At 34.6% G+C, this 15,804-nt stretch overlaps 1 protein-coding gene across 2 annotated transcripts in view; it reads left to right on the top strand.

Moving 5' to 3' along the window:
- Tep2 (Thioester-containing protein 2) overlaps positions 1–15,804 on the top strand; it is a 320,565-nt gene that overhangs the window by 32,317 nt on the left and 272,444 nt on the right. The window contains exon 1 of one of the 2 annotated variants that reach the window (XM_090397651.1): positions 1,904–1,919. The exons of the other annotated variant lie outside the window; for it this stretch is intronic. The gene's annotated coding sequence lies outside the window, so the exon portion shown is untranslated. Of the gene's footprint in view, positions 1–1,903; positions 1,920–15,804 lie in introns of those variants that run through there. 2 annotated transcript variants of the gene reach the window in all.

Genomic DNA, 15,804 nt, shown 5'->3' with positions numbered 1-15,804 from the left:
TTTAGTAATTTGCCCACTCTTTACAATAAAATAAAAGTGATAGGAGCGGGAAATACATTGATATTCCAGGGTTGTCAAGGAAGTTGAAGTATGGCAAGATAATTGTGGGGTATCGATGTGGATAGAAGGCTAAGTAGTAAACAGTATATATCGATTGTGTATAAAGCTATTGTCTAGGAGGTAGGGAGTGACAAGTAAGGTATCTGAAAGGGCTTTCTTCTTGGGGTATTGCTAGTTATTTCTACATTTGAGATAGAACATATGAAAAGGGAGAAATTCAATTTCTTGTTTAAGGCAATTCTGTAGTATCTCTTCAGGAGGATTTAGTCTGGCACTATTTGGGCAAATGAGTGAATATATTATGTAAATATTACACTACCAAGTGTAATATTTGTAAATTTCTTCTTTTTTTTAAAAAAAATTGTAATTTAACAATAACGTTGCCGATTGCATGCAAGCATTTAGTAGGATAAAAAAAAAAATAGTTGCACAGTACTTGTGACAGTAGGTTGATGCTTGATAGTTCATCTTTTGTATCGCAGTTGTGTGGAACATTGTTTAGGTCCTTTTCAATTTCAGACGATTTTCACCGGGTGCGAGACTAGCCTGAAATGATTTGCAAATATAGAGTAAGATTTCCAAATTCTCTAACCGTATTTAAACAACATTGCTAAATGTAAATAGGATTATTACATTTCTTAGGCGGAATTCACAAAAAAAAAAGTTCGGTTTCATAGAAGCGGCAGGATATTTCCTGCTTAAAACATGGGTTTTCATCTTGCAAATCACACAAGCTCGAGAACGCAGTTAATAGATGATATACCTGGCTTCATAGTTTTACTTGCTCCGATATTATCCAGTATTACTGATTATATTCATTGAGTACTATTTTTTTTAAGCGAATCAATCTACGAAATGTTGTAAACCTTATTGTTCATCCTGAAACTTTAGGCCCTTAGCTATGTAGATATAATAGACAAATTACGATTCCAACCCCCCGCTCCCATCGCACTAGATGTCGGTGCTACTGTCTCCAATCTCCCCGCTTGATCTCTCTTCCACTTCATTTGCGGAGTAGCCTTTGCTATTGAGGCTTACGATAATGTATAACTGACGTAATGACCTCATGCAACAGGAAATTTTATTTAGCTTGTGATTTTGCAGACATGTCCGTGATAGATCCAGTGACACGTAATTTCGTTTTTAAGCAGAACAATAAGGTAAAAAATGTTCTGATTTAAAGTTACGGTCATTGACTACTATCACGGTATATTATTAGTTCTGATGCATTTCCCCCCCATTAGTTCTTGTACCCTTCCATTATTAAGTATCGCCATCTAATTCTACGCGTGATTTTGTCGCTTGACATAGTTTTGGAATCTTTTAGATGATATCACCACAATACGTTCTTATGAAAAACATCTTGAGATTGCTACGAACAGAAGAAAAATGTTTCTAGTATCATAAATACTTTTCATGGAGTAGATGCTGCAATCTAATAACAAAATTCTACTCAGCGTTTCACAATGAGTAACTCCTGTTGTATATTTAACCCATTGTCATAAGTAAACAAGTAATCATTTCAGAATATTTTAAGTACATGGGCTGATTTTCAGATTGAAAAAACTCGGTCTTTCAAAGAAAATGCTTTGACCTCACGACTTCATTTTAAGGTAAACCATTCTCTCAATAAATATTTTTAGACTCAAAAAGAACAATGCGATATTCCGACCTTTTGATTGGAAACTTACTTGAGTTCGATTCTTGTCGTGGCAAGAGAATCTATATGGGCTTCTTTAGTTGAAGATGAGTTAGCCGATCTCATACGACGGAGCAGGGTTTTTTATTCCACATAGGCAGATCGACCTTAATGCACAGTTTGCAGACGAAATGTGCTGTTAGTGGCGGTAGATGGCGTTGTGAGTAGTTGGATTGTATTAAACGGTGTACATTAGGGGTACAAACCTTTTACGTTCTAGCGCCAATTTTTTTACTACTTGTTTAATTCATTTGCTTATTCATTTTTTTTGGAGGGGGGGTGACTAGTTGCTAATTGGAGTGACTAGTTTTTATTGACTAATTATTGTCATTAATTGGAATTGGTAATGCACACCATTTTTTATTGTTGTGCATTATCAGAGATCACTGCAAAAAAAAAAGAAGGGATTGAAAAAAACTTCCCCCCCCCACCCAATCACTTCTAAACTGTTTATACATTCATGTTCATAGAAACTGCATCACCTACTGCAACCATATTTTTGGTTATTAAATTTGAATGCCTATTTTAAAAGGTATAATAACACAATTGTCATGAATAATGAAGGTATCAAGTTTTTATTTTTCATTAATATGTGGCTCTTTATTATACAAATTTGCAAACCTTTCACAATGGACAGTTATGTTTTCATTGGAAAAACATCATCATGCATATCGAGGATTTAGGCCTAGCGTGGCCTGTATGGAAAAACATACCAGTATCAAAATTTAGTTCAGCTACAGTTTTACTAACATTCAAAGCCAAAAAGTCACTTTTTGTTGTTTAGTAATTTGTGGGTCCTCTTGCCTTTATTACAGTTTGGCATTGGCGGGGCATTAACAAAATCAATTTCCTGATGAATGCAACTGTCGATTCCATATAATTATAATGGCTTCTTGGAGCTCCGAAAAGTATTTTTGGCTTTTTCTCTTGTAGTCTCCATTTGTTATCACAAATTCTCCATGGAGTGATCTGGGCTGTACCTGTCCATAGTAGTCACTGAATTGAGTGTTTGTTGAACCACATTAACCTGCAACAAAAACTAAAGCTTTAAGTGCTACACTCATATGGTACATTTTAGGGTTATAATAGCATTATTTACACTTTTTGCCCTACGACAAGGAACAGAGTCATCTTGAAAAATGGAGTTCGTTGTTATGGTAAAGTGGTCTCTGATAGTAGCAGCAAAAAAGATCACTAAACATTTATGGTACACTTACATTCACTGAACCTTTTGTGAAATGCAATCAACTAACACCACGATACGACATGCAACCCCAGGTTAAACTTTTCTTGCCAGAAAAAAAAAAAAAAACCCTTTTTCCACTTATCAGAACCATTTGGCATGCTCTTTGCATCACTTTAACCAAGCCGATCTAATTTTTTTTTTTTGGTTAACTAGGGCTTCTTTTTAGGGTGCCTGGCTCTCAGTCCCTGTTGAATAGTCTTCCCCACAACTCCCATTTCAGTTCTCCAGGTGACGCACAGTGATTTTTGAGGTAGAGCTGCCTCAGTACTCAATCCTGGCATGGTGTAGACCGGTTTTCTTCCTGTCCCCCTTCTTCCTTTCAGCAGATCCCATTTCCTTCATTTTTGGCAGCCGTATCACAGTAGAGTGACTACATTGATTCCCTTTTAGTTATTTCATGAGAAGAATAGCATTCTCTCTTTATTCACAGCTTGAATCACACTTTTCTGCAAGGTGTTAACTGCATGTAACTAATCATAGCAATCACAGCATGAAAATGCATAAGCTAGCTCTTGCTGTCCCTTTATAGCATAAAAATTTCTGACATAATAGCAACTATTACATTATGCAGAAACCTGTGGGAATGATAGATGATGCAATACAATAAAATATCTAATGATAAACCAATCAAAGTGACCATTTAACTACTAAAAACTATTTATGTAAGGTGATATGGTTTCTATGAACATGAGTACATGCTGGTTTCCACAAAAGGAACAGAGAAAAATCACAATAACTAAAGGTATGATGAATTTTTATGCACTTTGGAAAAGGAGTATGAGAATTCTCAAAAACTATAGTTTAATTCAGTAACAAATGGATACATGAAGACTGGTCAAAAATGGGGTTAAAATGAGATTTTCAAAGTGTATGTGTATTAAGGAATGTGGTCATCTCTCACAGCAATACAATGCTTATACTGTTTATAATGATGTCCAGGAGCTTAGTTTTTAATAATCATTGCTTCTGCAAAGTTCTAAATTCCTCAAGGTTTTGGGGAAGGGGGGGGGGTCTAGAGCAGCAAAACATCTACCTCAAGCTTCCCAGACATGCCCAATAGAATTAAAGTCAGGAGACCTGGCTGGCCAGTTTATATGTATAATAGTCTCTTCTTAAAGATATTTGTTCATGAGGATAAGCATTATCTTTTAGGATAAATGTCTCCCATTGTACCTGCATATGGACAAACATAGGATCTGGGACCTTGTTTCTAAGTTGCAACATTCATGGTTCTGCTAGGAAGAACATATAGGTCGGTGCACCCACCCAACAAGATGTCTTCTCAAACCATCATGCTACTTCCACCATAAGTGTCCCTTTCATGGATATCTTTCATTGGTTTTGGGTCTAGTTGACATGAAGCCTGGCCCATTTCCAATGTTCTCTCTCCTGTGGTATTGGGGATACAGGCATAGTCTACTAGTTGCCTAGCATACAGACTGCCTTCATGAAGTCTTCTGTGAACAGTCAAAGTAGATACCAATGTTCTTGTAGCCAACACAAGGTCAGATTATAGCTGATTTCGGGTAGCATTTCTGTTTCAGTGAGCAGATAATCAGATATTGGTCACTCACAGTGAGTAAAAACCCATGTTGCAATTCTCCAATACCCTGGTTCCAGCCAAGAGGCGGTAGTTCAAATCTCACCAGGAGTAGGAAGTTTGTGGCTGTCTTAACTTTGTGTGGAAAGGGAATCTACAATCCTACCACTTCTAGCAGAAGGCTTTACTCCCAAAACTGTATGAGGTATACAGGTGACCATATGCCATCAAAATGATCATGTTAGTAACTAACACTTCTATATAATCTACAGAACTGCAACAATCTGGTCAGAGGCACTGTCATTTCCCTGTTACATTCTCATATGAGAGCTGATATTTCATCAAATCCCATAAACACTATTCACATAAGTCTGTACAATATTTTGTGCATCTCTATTTCATCTGCGCCTATTTTCATGTCAGTTACTGCAGTGTCTCCACATGGATGATTACTTTTGCAAAGTAATCACTAATTCTTTCTTTTAATTGTTTACATCACACCAAAACATGGTACGAATGTAAATTTAAGGAAGCCTGTGAGATTCTTATCAACCACCCCAATCTGAACAATAATGGCCTAAAAATCCCAAGCATATGGAAGGTACATATTCTACCCACGGAACCTTTCTCTCTAAGAGTTAACTATAAACAGGACTAGATAATCCAGAATCCTAAATCTAAAATAACTGTAATGTTAAAAGTAGGACATCATTGTTACTGAAAGAAGACTATCTATAAGAAAGAGTTTTTTCCTATGTTATCTTAAATAGAATTTAGCTTTGGTGTAATTTCCAAATAATTTGTAAGTTTTTTTTTTTTCACTAGAGGTCATGCCAGTAGAATAACTGGTGATCAGATTATTGTTTCTTTAGCTTACTGTGTGTAATGTAACTCAACTTGTCCTTGTATATTTGTATATACTCCAGATGACGATCTTAATATGAAGATCGAGACATCGGGAAATTAAAAGTTATAACACGGTTGTAAAGTCCATAATTTAAAAAAAAATGAATGCTGATCACCGTGCAACTAAAAGAAAGGATTCTAAAATGAAGTAATTACTAATTCAGCTGTTTTGTCTGCTTCAGTCATCTCAATAGAATTAATTAAATCATTCTACCATAGTCAGTACCACATACCAAATGAACTAAGATTATCTTTGGTTTGCGCAGTTAATTTCCTCTCATACTCTGATTTTGTCATTTTACTATACTGATCATCTATCTGTCATTAGTATTGTAAAACAATTCCCTTTATAATTTTTTGAGGCATGAAAAACAGTTTATTTCAAGAGCACAGTTTCATTATGTAACTCACTTGCATCTGTGGTACATAAATGTTATAGGTACTGCTTTTAATGAATGGGATTGCCGTAAACCAGCAAAATTATATGCTGTAGTTTTTCACAAATAGTGAGTATTTATGAAGATTGCAGAGTTTGATTTAGGTTTGAAAGCAATATGCAGTGTGATGATTATTATTACAGTAACCTCCATTTAGTTGCGCATCATGGAGGCCCACTCAACCAGCAACATGTCTATCATATTGAACCATGGAATCATTTACACTCCATGTGTTTACATTGTACTCTGGCAATGAGTTCCACTTACCAACAACTTTTCATGTAAATCTACTCTTTGCACCCCTCTTTCCCATACTGCATCTTTATATGGCTTCCATGGATGACCTTTTGCTGTTACTGTCTACTCTTTATAATTCATTCTGTATTAATCTGGCAATATATATATACTAGGGGGGCTGCGCCTATCCCCCCGTGTTCCAGACTGGTAGGCCAGTTCTCCTTGAATTGTGAAGACTCAAAGGGGGTTTCTCTCCTTCCCCCATGGCGCCCAATCCCCGAGTTCTGGACTGATAGGCCGTTCTCCTTGAATTCTGATGACTCAAATTTTGAAGACTTGACACTCAGGGTAGCCCTGAGTTTCAAAACGTTTAAAAAAACGTGACATAAAAAAGACAATTTGAATATAATAGTCGGTGTGGTCTGATCACTGCCTTATACACCACCTCCTTATTTCTACATGTCAATGTAATGTGGATGCTTAGGACAGTGATACTACCACATGTTTTGGTTTGAACATATGGAAGAATGGGACGGGAATTGTTTTGCAGAGAATCAGTAAGGAAAGTAATTGGTCCAGAAAAGGTTGTTTTTAAAAAGAGCGAGTTGGAAAATGTTGCTGAAAGGAGTAATTGGGAAGCTTATATTAAATGTCTAATTGAATAAGGTTTCCATGGAACTTCAGGAGGTCTCACTCATTCAAAAATATTGAAATTTATATTCTTAGCATTGACAACACACTGGCAATGCATTCCACTTATTTCTCTCTCTCTCTCTCTCTCTGCACGTGCACACACACACAAGTATTGGGTGATAATTGTGAAATATTAAATTCAAAAATATAACGGAATAACTTGTGTTCTTGTAGCCGAATAGAGGCAGATATTCCTGTTTGTCCAAAATAAGATAATCCACAAGAGCAAGGAATCTGATAGACATTGGAATAATAACTATTTCCAGATTTTTCTTTATTCTCTGATTTCTTATGTTGAAAACAAGATTTATCTCTAACATAAGTCTTTAGCAAAATGACCCGGTTTTTTGCATCTAAAGCATTTTGGAACATATATGCTATGAGATGATTTATTCCTGTCAATACCATCAGATTTACAAGAGAAAGATTGATTATCTGTAAGATTATTCGATATTGTTAAATCCAATATCATCTTAAACAGAAGTTCCTGTCCTTGTACTACTGGTCTCTGTTGTCTTTCTATTTCTTCACTAAGAAATGTTTTCAGTTCTTCTAATTTTACTAAATCATGCGATTTTACCTTGGAATCAGATTCTGGAACATTTTCTGTTAGATTTACAGAAATTTTCTTACTGTTTCTTAGCACCTTTTAATTTTTGAAACTTTCCTTTTCTCACTTTATCTGCAGCCACAATGCTAGGAGAATGAGTTTGATTAAACTGAAAAGAATTTACCTGCTTATTATTTTCAGAATGAAATATATCTCTAAGTCTCTCTTCCTTTTCTTTAACAAGTTCAAAACACTGTTCAAGTTTTTTAACCTTTTTTTTGTATGCTGTTTCTTTCAAATTATCTTTAAGGCCATGTCTAAATTGATTAAACAGCAACCATTCCAAGGAGGATTTCTCTTCAGATGAAACCTTAAATTCATGAGCAATGCTCCAAAGTCTATGATAGTATTCTGAAACAGACTCCCTATTACCTTGAATGCACTGATTTCCATATGTTAGGCCCTAATTCTCTTACACTTGAAAATTCTGATATTAGTAAACTTTTAAAAGTTGACTAACTGTCAGTGTCTCTCATTAAAGGAGATGTGTTTAAGAATGTTTTGGCTTTTCCCCAATAACTTATTGCGAAGTATAATCAACAAATGAAAATCTGACCATTTTCCTAAATCTCTAATTTTTTCCTGCATATCTGAAAAATGTTTCTATGCTTTCACTACTATCATCTGAGAAAGAAGGTATTACTAAAGTTAGATTAATTAACCTAAAAAATTCCTCATCTTTAATTGAAGAAACTTCACAACTATAATTGCTATCTCCTGTAGCCATTTTACTTGAGTCAAGATTTACTTTCTGGATTCTAAAATAAAGTTAAGTCACAACCAATCCTGTAGTCAACTGTGCCATTATTAATAATTGGTATGGATTATATATATAGAGATATTCATCATAATATTTAATCCTACCATAGAGATGATCTGTTTCTAACAATTATTTTTTTTTATTTCTGAGTGTACCTATATTATTATATGTACAAGGGTTCACTCCAATTGGTGCAATGATCTTTAACTCTTTCTTTCAGAATCCAAATAATCACTGGCTCAAGACCAAATACAAAATAAATGCATTTAATAAAACAAAAACAATATACACACTTCAAACAATATTACATAACTAACTACAAATTAATTGGATCCAAGGCCTTTTTAAATAAACTTACACTTAAGAATAGACTAAACACTTTGCTTGCACAATCACAATGTTCATAGCCAGTTTCTTTCTCTGTCAAGGCCCTTTTCAATAGATATGACTCTTCTTTATTTTTACAGGATCCTTTCTTATCACTTATGTAGCACACATTAATTCTTCTGATCCGTCTCTTTTCTTCAGTAGAAATAATAGTCAGATCTGGCATCCTTAATACAGATGAAACTTCCTAATCAGTTTTCTCGAACATTCCTTTAGAACATAAATAGCAAATTCTTCTTTTATTCACTAAATGCTTATTGACAGTCTCAATTCCATTACAGTTCTACGATTCCCTTTTTCGGAATCTCCTATAAATCTTCCAATTAGCATTTCCTCCAATATTCCTTTTAAAACACCTATAGCAATATTTCCCTTTTGAAATAGTTCCACGATTCTTTTATCGGAATGTACTATTAATTGTCTTCCAACTGTCACATAAAAAAAACTCAAGTCTAGTGATGATGGTATGTTCTGCAAGTACAGATTGTTCAGGTTCAAGGTATTGAATATTAAAACTGGTGTTATATATGACTGAAGATGCCTGTGATACACAGGCAAAAATTATACTATTAAATAATATTTTACGCAAGTTATTCCATTATTATATTTTTTAATTCATGCCTACTCATGGTATTTCCTTATTAAAACAAATTGAGACTTTACAGAGGGTCTACTTCCAAACAACGTGCTTGATACGGTAAAGAAGGATAAATTAACAAAATAATATTCCTAAAGTGTTGTAAGATGGCTCAGGTTATTTATATCTGCTGTAAAATAAAAGAAGTTTTTAGGTCCTTAAGAGCTCATCGGATCTATTTAAAAGCTAGTAGGTCTCTTTTAAATTTATCACCTGCACAAAACTAAAAAATCTCTAGACCTCTTAAATAGAGAAATTGTGGACATCAAGAATGCTCTAGAATCTGTTTTAACAGCTAAAAAGTTTTGCGCATATCTTTGAATTCTTACCTAAAGGTTTTTAATGATTCTTGTGATAATTTAAAGTGTAAGTTTGAATCATGGTGAGCCTCCTTAGATCCAGTACTAATGTTAGTGATACAGATAAAGTAGTTATCAATGTTTACGGCCATACTAAAAGACAGTGAACGTTTTGTTTTATCAAAAGGATATGATTTTGCCGTTGCACAAAATAAGGTACCCCTGATAGATTTTTTTCATAACATTTTTTGATCCTTATCCCAAAAAACAGCCAACAGGTCACGTTTTGAATGTGCGAAAATTCTTAATGCCAAGCCTCCTCATCTATCTTACTCTGAATTTAAAGCACCGAAATCACGGAAGAATAATAATTTAATTATTATGCAAGCTGACAAAGAGAAGGCTGTAGTTATTCAAGATAGGCAGGAATATGAGAGAAAAATATCTATTACTCCACAACTAATTAACTTATAGGTCCCTTACATCAGATCCTACCAGGAGTCAATTGAAAAGACTTAATTCTCTTATAGAAAGTGTATCTGCATGGGATGAAGATCAAAAGGAAAAACTTTAACCTTCTACGGTCGTCCACCTAGATTGTATGGTCTTTCGAAAGTTCATAAACCAGGTATTCCGTTCAGGCCAGTGGTAGACTGTATCGGTTGTCTCGCTTATAAAATTTCTAAATTTTTATCAAATTTACTCACTTCTTCAACCAGAAGATCTCATACTTTTATAAAGAATGCTTTGGATTTCAAAAATAAAATTTCAGATCTTCATTTGGACGTTTAGGATATTATGATCAGTTTAGATGTTTCTTTATTTACAAATGTTCCTTTATCTGAAAGCATTGAATTACAGTAACAAGAATTTCCTTCAGACATTGTAAAAATATTTGATTCTATAATACATTCTGGTTATTTTTCCTTTAAAAACAAGTTGTATCAAAAAATTGGAGGAACAGTAATGGGCAATCTTCTTTTTCCTGCTATCGCCAACTTTTTTATTCAGCACTTTGAATAACGTATTTTTGACACCATTTCTACCAGACCTACTCGTTGGTTCAGATATGTCGATGACATTTTTGCTATCTGGAATGGCTCTTCTGATGAACTTCAACAGTTTCTCTCTAAGTTAAATGCACTTCATCTAAGGATCCAGTTCACCCTAGAAGTAGAATCAAATAAGCAGTTAGCCTTTTTAGATCTTTTAATTCTTCGCCAACCAGATGGGAACCTACATTTCTCTGTATAGAAAGAAGACTCATACAGGCCATTACATCCATGCTGAATCTCATCACCATCCCAGTCAAAAGGCAGGAACTATTAAAACACTGGTTCATCAGGCCCACTCCTTTTGTTCTTCAGATCTGTTACAAAAAGAACTGCAATATATTATTTCCTCCTTTTTATCTAATGGATATAAGAATTCCTTCATCAAAAGAGCTTTGAGTAGTTTTAATGTCTTCCTCTTCAAATACAGAAGAAATAACCTGCATTATTATCCCTTATGTGCAAGGCATTAGTGAATGTATAGCAAAAGTTTTAAAACCACTGAATATTTTTGTTGCCTTTCGACCTTTCAGAAAAATCTCCACCTTTCTCACTTCTCCAAAGGACAAGCTTCCACATCCCAGTTATCCAGGTGTCAAATAATAAAAAATTCCAATCTTTCTCTTGTAAATCTGATGGTATTGACAGGAATAAATCATCTCATAGCATATATGTTCCAAAATGCTTTAGATGCAATAAACCGGGTCATTTTGCTAAAGACTTATCTTAGAGATAAATCTTGTTTTCAACATAAGAAATCAGAGAATAAAGAAAAATCTGGAAATAGTTATTATTCCAATATCATACTGCGAAGGACAGAAATGTCAAACTACTCATTAGACATGGGTAAAGCTAAAGACTGCTCCAACCCTAAAAGCGAGTTTGATGTAGTGTTAGCTTCTTATGCTAATGGAGGTAATCCTTTCACAGTTCTCCAAGGATTTATTGAAGATGTGCCTTGTGGAATCTTACTTGACACAGGTGCACATATCTCGCTCATTTCTTATAGCTTGTTTAACAAAATTAAATCTCTAATTCCAACTGATATTTCAGTTTTAAGCTATCCAATTAAATTAAAGGGAATATTTAAATCAGAAATTTCTGATAAGCAAATAAATGTTTTTATTTCAATTCCATGTTTTCCATTGAAAGTTTGTCATCCATTAGTTGTTCTTCCAGAATCCTCAAATCCAAATGTACAAGTAATATTTGGAATTGATTTTCTGAAACGTCATGGTTTTGCATGTAATTTTGTTGATAATACAGTGTCCTTGTGTGGACTAGAATGCTGTTTAGACAGGAAATCAGGTGACAAAGCAAAATTAGAGAGCAGTCTCCTGAAGTTTTTCAAGACACTAATGATAATGATCAAGTGGTCAATATTGAGACTCTAAAGAATAAGGAACCTAGTTCACAAATTTGGGAAAAAGATAAGATTGTCCAAGCTCAGAAAGATGATCCCATACTCAAAACTATCTATGAAGCAGTATTGAAGGGTGAAACTCAACTGGATACATTTTTAAACCTGGAAAACCTGTATTTAGATAAAGATGGGTTTACTCTTATCTAGACAAATGGAAGATGGAAGGTTGAAAGTGAAAATATTGGCACCAACTGAAATGATTCCTTGGATCATGTACACTTTCCATGATTCAGACTTGGCAGAACACCAAGGATTTTCTATAACTTGGGAAAGAATAAAGGATCGTTACATCTGGAAAGGTATGAAGAGTGACATACTCACATATGTTAAATCATGCCATAAGTGGAAAATAAGATCCCCTTTCAGAGGAAAAGCTCCATTACAACAATTTCCAATTCCAGCTAGACCTTTTCAGGCTGTTGCTATTGATGTAGTAGGTCCACTGCCAATTACTAAAGAAGGCAATAGGTACATTCTAGTAGCTATAGATATGCTAACTAGATTTCCTGAAGCAGTGTCAATGAAGGATCAAACTGCAAAGACTATTGCAAGAAAGTTTTTGAATATGATTATTTGTAGATATGGAACTCCTCAGATCTTACTTTCAGATCAAGGAGCAAATTTCACATCTGAACTGTTGTTACAGTTATGTAAATTACTCAACATTGGGAAGATTTTTACTACACCTTACCACCCACAGTGTAATGTTGAAAGTTTATTTTTCACTTGGTCAGACTATAATAAATTTAGTTTAATCCTTTCCAAGTGTGTGCAAACAAAGTTTGCATCTGAAAGTATCTTCAGGACTTGGGTAAAGTGGTGCAACTCCTTGCAAAGGTGGAGCAAGCTACCAACACTCCTATCTCAGTATCTCCCATAATGCAAAACACATCTCCTTGTGGATATGTATAATGTTATGCATTAAGGGAAGGGCCACTACCCAGACTAGCTTAGACCTTTATTGAGGTCTCTTCAGTGGGAGTCAGGCCCAAGTGGAGATACCAGCCAGAAGCATCATCTCCTCCTATAGGAGCTGCCAAACGGTTATAATAAATTTAGTTTAATCCTTTATCCAAGTGTGTGCAAACAAAGTTTGTGCCTGAACTGTTTGGCAGCTCTTATAGGAGGAGATGACCTTGCTAATGCTTCTACCTTGGTATCTCCACTTGGGCCTGACTGCCACTGAAGAGACCTCAATAAAGGTCGAAACTAGTCTGGGTAGTGTCCCTTCCCTTAATGCATAACATTATACATATCCGCAAGGAGATGAGTTTTGCATTATGGGAGATACTGAGATAGGAGTGTTGGTAGCGTGCTCCACCTTTGCAAGGAGTTGCCCGGTGTTGTACCACTTTACCCCAGTCCTGAAGATACTTTAAGGCGCAAACTTTGTTTGCACACACTTGGATAAAGGATTAAACTAAATTTACCACAGTGTAATGGTATGTGTGAGAAGCTGAATAAAAATATAAAGCAAATACTTTCCAATCTAGCAAACACTAAAATGAATGATTGGGATACATATATTTCTCCAACATTATTTGCATGCAGATCTGCTTTTCGTTTTGCTATCAAAGAAAAACCATCTTTTGCTTTATGGCTTTGATCCAATCTTTCCTAATGAACTTGTTTCAGTCATTTCTAATACAGGATACAATGACATAAATGAGTATCCGAAAACAGTAGTAGATAAATTTTCCACTGCTCACAGATTGGTAGATGAAATAAGTAAATTAAGTTCTCAGAAAACTAGCCAGTATATAAATCGTTTTAAGAAGTATAAGTCATTTGCACCAGGAGATTTAGTATTGTTAGATGATAAATCTAGTATAAAAAGAGTTGAGAAATTAAGAAGGAAAGCTTTAGGTCCATATAGAATTTTAGACAATTTACACCTTACCACCCACAGTGTAATGTTGAAAGTTTATTTTTCACTTGGTCAGACTATAATAAATTTAGTTTAATCCTTTCCAAGTGTGTGCAAACAAAGTTTGCATCTGAAAGTATCTTCAGGACTTGGGTAAAGTGGTGCAACTCCTTGCAAAGGTGGAGCAAGCTACCAACACTCCTATCTCAGTATCTCCCATAATGCAAAACACATCTCCTTGTGGATATGTATAATGTTATGCATTAAGGGAAGGGCCACTACCCAGACTAGCTTAGACCTTTATTGAGGTCTCTTCAGTGGGAGTCAGGCCCAAGTGGAGATACCAGCCAGAAGCATCATCTCCTCCTATAGGAGCTGCCAAACGGTTATAATAAATTTAGTTTAATCCTTTATCCAAGTGTGTGCAAACAAAGTTTGTGCCTGAACTGTTTGGCAGCTCTTATAGGAGGAGATGACCTTGCTAATGCTTCTACCTTGGTATCTCCACTTGGGCCTGACTGCCACTGAAGAGACCTCAATAAAGGTCGAAACTAGTCTGGGTAGTGTCCCTTCCCTTAATGCATAACATTATACATATCCGCAAGGAGATGAGTTTTGCATTATGGGAGATACTGAGATAGGAGTGTTGGTAGCGTGCTCCACCTTTGCAAGGAGTTGCCCGGTGTTGTACCACTTTACCCCAGTCCTGAAGATACTTTAAGGCGCAAACTTTGTTTGCACACACTTGGATAAAGGATTAAACTAAATTTACCACAGTGTAATGGTATGTGTGAGAAGCTGAATAAAAATATAAAGCAAATACTTTCCAATCTAGCAAACACTAAAATGAATGATTGGGATACATATATTTCTCCAACATTATTTGCATGCAGATCTGCTTTTCGTTTTGCTATCAAAGAAAAACCATCTTTTGCTTTATGGCTTTGATCCAATCTTTCCTAATGAACTTGTTTCAGTCATTTCTAATACAGGATACAATGACATAAATGAGTATCCGAAAACAGTAGTAGATAAATTTTCCACTGCTCACAGATTGGTAGATGAAATAAGTAAATTAAGTTCTCAGAAAACTAGCCAGTATATAAATCGTTTTAAGAAGTATAAGTCATTTGCACCAGGAGATTTAGTATTGTTAGATGATAAATCTAGTATAAAAAGAGTTGAGAAATTAAGAAGGAAAGCTTTAGGTCCATATAGAATTTTAGACAATTTTTCTCCTGTGAATTTTAGGATTCAAGATGTCAAAAATACTAGTAAAATTTTAAGTGTACACTCTGATAAGTTAAAAAGGTACTTTTTAGGGAGTAGAAATTTAGTTACATTAGGAGACAATATGAATAAAATATTGAAAGATGAGTGTTGTTTTCCTAGTACTAATTGTGCATCTCATTCACTATCAAATAATAGGAAAGGGAATAATTCAAATACACAGCAAAGGAGAAAATTTAATTTGGGTAAAACAAAACCTAATGCAGGAAATTTTAGAAATCCAAAAGTACATAATTCAGATAATGTAAAATGTAAGTGAAAATAAACAAATTAACTCTAACATGGATGAAATAGTAGCAGAATATCATAGGTCAGTTAATTTGGAGTTAAATAAGACAGAGGAATGTGAAAATACCTCTAATTTAGTTAGCAAGTATAAACAATCTGAGACACCTGTAGAAATGGATTCTGATAGTGATCATTCTATAGATTTAGGGCATAATTCAAATAGTTTAAATGAAATATTTGAAAAGTATAGAAATGAATTGTGTAAGTATAGTAAATTGGAAGGTGTAAATTCTGAATCATCTCTAGCATCAGATGATTCTGAAACTAGTGATTCCGAAAGTGTAAATAATGATCAGCAGGAATCGCATTATTTTTTAAGATCTAGGAATAAGCATTAAAAGTTTTGTTAGATATAGATTAAATATTTAAAAAT

The sequence above is a fragment of the Typopeltis vanoorti genome, chromosome 9, assembly GCF_054136105.1.
Source record: "Typopeltis vanoorti isolate ZY-2024b chromosome 9, IOZ_Tvanoo_1.0, whole genome shotgun sequence".
NCBI classification, from domain to species: Eukaryota; Metazoa; Arthropoda; class Arachnida; order Uropygi; family Thelyphonidae; genus Typopeltis; species Typopeltis vanoorti.
The sequence above is the reverse complement of the archived record's forward strand: the minus strand, read 5'-3'. Positions and strand labels throughout refer to the sequence as shown.